Here is a 6,433-nt window from a genome sequence, read left to right on the forward strand (position 1 = left end):
TATGTATATATATATATATATATGTATATATTATGTTAGAAACTTATACTACTATTCGTAACATTACTGCTTAGCAAGATAACTCACCTACAGTTGTTTACATGATCGGGCGTGGGAGGATAATGTTTCTCTTTTATGTAATATTCCGGCGAAATAAAAATATCTTCTTAAGTATCTTGAGCAACAAATAAATTTAAAATAAAATATAAAAAGATTATTACCTTCATTTCCAATAGGCACGTAATATCTGCTATCTTCTTCCTCTGTTGCCCCCTGTGTTATTTCTTTTTCCTCCTCCTCCTCATCCTCCTCTCCATCATCGCCGTTGTCATCGATGTTGCTATTTTTGTTGGAGATGACTTCCACGTTATCGGCAGCATTATCACCGCTGTCATCAGCATCATCATTATCGTCATCATCATCATCATTATCATCATTATCGATAATGTTATCCTCCTCTTCTTCCTATTCCTCCTTCTCCTTTTCCTTTTTCTCCTCTTCTTTCTTCTCTACTTTTTTCTGTATCATTTCCTCTTCGGTTTCCTGAGCTAAAAAGTAATTATTCTTATTATTATTATTATTTTTGATCTCTGTATATAGCTAACTCTCTCTATATTCATCTAATTTATTTTTTTTAAAAACTTACACGTTATGAAAATTGTGGAACCCGGTGAGACTAGTGCTCTGGAATCGGCTGGAGTCACACCGTCATCCTCATCAATGTTATCGTCATCAACGTCATCATCATCATCATCATCTAAAACAAAATTGATTTTATTCTTTCGTATTACATCTACGAGGGTGGTCCCAGAAGTACTCGACCTAACAAAGAAAACATAAAAAATTTGGGAAAAAATATCTTTATTTCTCAACATAGTCTCCTTTTAGCTCGATACATTCTTCCCAGCGATGTTCAATAGCTCCGATGGCCTGTTTATAGTAAGAACCGTTGAACTCCTCAAAATCATTAACCGCAGACTCCACCTCTTCATTGTTGGTAAATCTTCTACCACCGAGTCATTTTTTCAAGTTTGGAAAGAGAAAATAATCCGAGGGGGCTAAATCTGGCGAATAGGGTGCGTGGAAGCAATTCGAACTTTAACTCATTGATTTTAGCCATTGCGATAATGGATGTGTGAACTGGTGCATTGTCTTGATGAAACAACACTTTCTTTTTCGCCAAATGTGGTCGTTTTTCCTTGATTTCATCACTCAAACGCTGTAATAAGTTCGCATAATACTCGCAATTGATTGTTCTTCCTTTCTGAAGGTAATCAATGAAAATTATGCCACGCACATCCCAGAAAACTGATGCCATGACCTTGCCTGCCGATGGAACTGTTTTGCTTTCTTCGGAGCCGATTCCCCCTTTTCAGTTCATTGCTTCGACTGTTCCTTCGTTTCAGGTGTGAAATGGACCAATGTTTCATCCATGGTTATGAATCGGGGCAAAAATTCGGCTTTGTTGCTGCGAAACATCGCCAAACACTCGATTGAAACATCCTCTCGACGCTGCTTGTTTGATTGTGAGCAAGCGCGGCACCCACCTTGCGCACAGCTTTCTCATCTCCAAGTTTTCAGACAATATGCGATGTACAGCACTTTTTGAAATATTTACCATGTCTGCTAGCTCGCGCACTTTCAATCGACGGTCACCCAATACCATTTTGTGGATTTTCTTCACCATTTCTGGAATGGCCACCTCACTTGGTCGACCACTGCGATGTTCGTCTTTGCAGCTTGTACGGTCTCGTTTAAACTCTGCCACCCAATATTTTACTGTTGTAAACGAAGGAGCAGACTCCTCCAGAGTAGAATCCAGCTCGGCTTTGATATTGATTGGGCTAAGACCTTTCAAATGAAAGTATTGTATCACATAACGATAACCAATTTTTTCCATCTTTGCAAATTCACTGAGATCGTCCACTATTGATGGCTGCCAAACAAATACTGAACAACGTAGTCTTCAAACTTCATAGTTAAGCTTTAGAAAGTTGATGCTTTCCCCTACAGTGATTTTTTTTATACAACAACCGCCTTCTGTAAGTCAGGTCGGGTACTTCTGGGATCACCCTCGTATATTATACAAACTAGATTTCTCAAATATTTGCAAAATACCTACCGATTACAATGACGGGGTCGTCATGCGGAGGCGGAACATTGTTTTCCTCTTCGATTCATGCTCTTCCTAGAAAAAATAAAATATTTTAACATTCGATATTTCTATAATCGTTTAGTTAATATTTATTTCTCTAAAACTCTCTTACTCCCTCCTCTTCTTCCGTGAGGCGACGTCTCCTTAAAGCGAGTCGTCCTACTGGCCGACCTCTGCGATGCGGTATCGCACGCCCCACAATACCACCGGCTTTCTATAAAATAAATATTATAATTTAATTATAATATTTATTAATTATAAAGTCAGCTTTTATTTCCAATATGTATTAGATTCTATTTTAAAAATTATTACTGCTTATCTCTTAGCCCAATGCGTCGTTTGAAGTCAGCTATGTGATTTCCAGCGTCATCTTCCTCGTGACCAAAGCACTCACGTATTGTATTTCGAGATGACGTGCGATTATATTTTTTATCTCTCGTCAGCATCGCAATGCCCCAGTTTGTGCATAACACACTAGTGTACTGGAACACTCACCATTATTCCCGAAAACGGAATAATTTTTTTCATCTGACAACTTTGTCAGATAATCGCCAGTAATTTTTTATTTAAGTTGCTAGCTACGATGAAAAATTTCCCTAGTAACCCACGAAGTTCTATTTTTAAGCAAAATTAAAATCACGCAAATAGTAAAATTCACTTCGGAGTTTGAACGTAGGACTAAACTTTAGCTCGATCAGGGCGTGCTATTTATGCCCGTAGCGATATTTATAAAAATTCCTCTCCCACGAAAAGATACGCTAAAAATTCCTAGTTTATAGGTCAATAGATTTTTGACGATTTTGATAATCAACCGCCTCCTTTACTAGAAATGATTTTCTCGTAAAATTTAGAGAAGCGGGGATGACAAAAACTTTTAAGTTATGACCATCCCTATACTCGATCTAACACCTTTTCTGATCCCATACAAATTATTACGAAAAGCATCGCCCCCTTCGCTTTTACCCTAATGAAACCTTTAGCTATCGTTTTCATTATTATCCAGAAAAATTTTGCCTTGCTTTACAATTTTTATTATTACGACGAATCTCACGTTTTAAATTTTTTCTTCTGCTTTTTGTATCTTCTTACTGGAAAGGATTCTCAAATTCTAATATTAGTGTACGACTGATAAATATTAAACCTTTCAACAAAAAATACAATTTTAATGGAAATTTCTGTATCTCGCTTGATCGACAATATCAGTTGATTTTTGTTTGTTTTCTCTTCTTCACAAGATCTCTTCATGAGGAAAAATCATGGCGAACATTGAACATAACTCCCCTCATTTAAAACTTTTCTCACGTTTATCAATATAACTAATATTTAATTTTTGTATCCTCTAAATTTCCATATACTACATGTTATTTTTTCTTACGCGAGTATACACAAAAGTTTCAAAAAAGAGGAAGACAAATAAATTTCCTACATTATTCCAATTGAATTCAACATTTTTGTGCCGTACCTCTGTCACTTTAAATTGAATTTTATATGAATTTTCTAAAAGCAATAAAACCAATTAAAAAATTTACTTTAAAACGAAGACGTTTCATAAATTTCTTCGTGTCTTTTTAAAAGAAACTCGGGGGTTATTGTTGTATTAAATCTTATTCGTTAGAAACTATCCCACAACCTAAACTCCCCCAATTCTTTTTTTCTTTATTTAGCGAAAAATTTTCATTCTTTTCACCTGGTCAAATTCCTTCCTCCCCCGTCGTGGCATAGAAAACCAGGAGAGGTATCGTAAAATCTTTCGTTTCGCGCCTGTTCATTCCTGTTCATTCTCAATTTATCTTGTTCTCACTCTCTTTCTTGACTTCTACGGGGTAAAGATTATTTTAAATTTTTAAGAAAAATTTAAAGAAAGTTTATGTTTTTATTTTTTTCATTTGCGCGCGCAGAATAATTTTATTACGCAGCGTCGGAGAGGGTGGTGATGTCGTCGGTGCTAACGAAAATCCGTTTCATTCGAGTCTCAAAAATATATAATGTAATATAAAATGTATTAAAATTATTGATTCAAATATTAAGAGAAAAATATAGGAGAAGAAGCAAATATATAGAGAAAAAGAAAGTAATATTATGGCACTCCATTTATATTTTATATAATAACTTATCAAGTGATTTTGTAAGAAAGTCATCAAGACGGCGGAAAGCAAGTTATAATATAAATTTATTAAGTTACTAAATTTTTAACAATCACTTTTATTAAACATTAATATTAAGTATAATTGAATCTGTCATTAGAGCTTTAAAATTTCAAACGTTGCACTTTTCAAAATTTTCTTAAAAAACTAATCGTTCAAAAAATTTTTTAATTTTATATGTATTCACAGAGTGACATTCTACTTTTGAACCAATCACAGAAGTTTTGTCCACGTCACATATTTCTAGCTTCAACATGATTCTACCATAATTCCTATTCATTCCAACGAACATTTGTTGGAGTGAGTTAAACCAAAAAGTGGATATCTCAGCCTTTTTCGTGTATCAAACGTCATAGCTTAATGTCCACGTTTTTGTGATTCTTTTCCATACTATTATACATGGATTAGACAAAGACAAATGATCAACTTTGATTGTATAAGTAGTAAAAAAAAATACGGTGTGATTTTATGATTGATATTACAATTAGTCTAATCATAAAAGTTAAGAATTAAAAGAGAAGTAAAATTAAAAAACACAGAATATATAATACAAAAATTAAACACGCGTGATGTGAACTATAGATTTTCAGTACTTGCATAAATAGAGAAATCTGCAATAATAAAAACTTTTAAAATCGTTTTTAGCCTCTTTGACACTATTCTTTTTAGAATTGTGACGATAGTTAAATTTGGCCAATAAATTCGTACTCAGTACACAAAAATATATATTTATGTCTTTAACAATTAATGTACAAATCACGAAATGATTTTTGTCCACAAATAAAATGTTAACATTGATTTATTTGATGTACATACACGTTTTATGAACAATGCGAGTTATATAAATATTAAAACTAATTTAAAAAATAAATTTAATCATAAAAATACTTAATATTTAATCGTAGATATATTAATAAAATAGATATATAAATTTTTATAAGCATTTTTATATGTACTTAATAAATAATGTAACTAATAAGAAATTATTCAATATATCTATTTATTTGAAACATATTTATATTACAATAAACATTACAGTAATTTATTTGAACTTAGTATAATTATTTGATAATCAATTCATATGTAGCTGTACTTATTTAATGTATTGTTTTTACTTATTTTTTATACGACGACTTTACATTTATAAATTTTAATTGATTTTAAAGAGAACACAAAATATACTTGATGCATTTCGTTTTATAATTTTAATTTTCTTAAATTATTATTCACTTGTATATATCGACTTTCAAATAAATGACATAGTATTATCTAACTTAATGAATATTTTTCTTTATACTTTTATTAAAGTATCTTTATTAAAGTATTACTGAAAATTCGAGAGAAACCGTAATAATGTCATATATAATATTACATTGTTAAATAAGATTTACACAATAAAAGATTTATAAAACTAACAAAAAGTTTGAACATAGCGTCCAGCTAATTTAGAAATTACCAATGTGATAATTAATATACAAAATACAATAATAATTGTATATAACACAATTATTTTCGACTATGGACGTCAGGATTTATTCTGCAAGATTCAAAGAAATCATAAACTTTAGATTTCTGCCACATCCGTATGAGAGTATTAGAACCATTAGATAGAGCAATCCATTTTGTCCATTTGTTCCGATGATCTTGAAGTGCTTGCCGGGGATCTATATTCATATAAAATGTGACTTTAAAAAAGACTAAAAAATAAAAAAGTGATAGAATTATTAATATTTAATGTTACAATTATATTACCAGATTAATAAATGAAACATGTTATTTTTTAATGAATTTGAATGATTAGTAAAAGTTTTATCAATATTTAAATTATATTTAAATTTTAAATAATTAAATTATATTTATTTTTTATTTATATTTGTAGTTTATTAATGTGTTGCATACGTAAAATTATAATTATAGTTGTTAATTGTATTTATGGTCATTGTATTTATAGCTGGGAAAGAAACTATTATGCTATATCAGATAAATCGAATAACGTTTAGCTCTAATTCAAGCGTAAATGCATAAATGTAAAAAACTTGTAAAATGTTAAAAGTGAAAAGAAATAAAAAAAAAGCGTATAAAATATTCAATTTGATGCGCTTTTGTAATGTGTATTAATATACAATGCACTTGA

The 6,433-nt window shown here is 31.1% G+C and overlaps 1 pseudogene; it reads right to left on the bottom strand.

The window, feature by feature from the left end:
* The window catches only part of LOC108751208, a 4,457-nt pseudogene extending 3,027 nt beyond the window's left edge, over nucleotides 1-1,430 (bottom strand).
* Nucleotides 1,431-6,433: the final 5,003 nt, after the last annotated feature.

The sequence above is a fragment of the Trachymyrmex septentrionalis genome, unplaced genomic scaffold (genome assembly GCF_001594115.1).
Source record: "Trachymyrmex septentrionalis isolate Tsep2-gDNA-1 unplaced genomic scaffold, Tsep1.0 scaffold419, whole genome shotgun sequence".
Lineage (NCBI taxonomy): Eukaryota > Metazoa > Arthropoda > Insecta > Hymenoptera > Formicidae > Trachymyrmex > Trachymyrmex septentrionalis.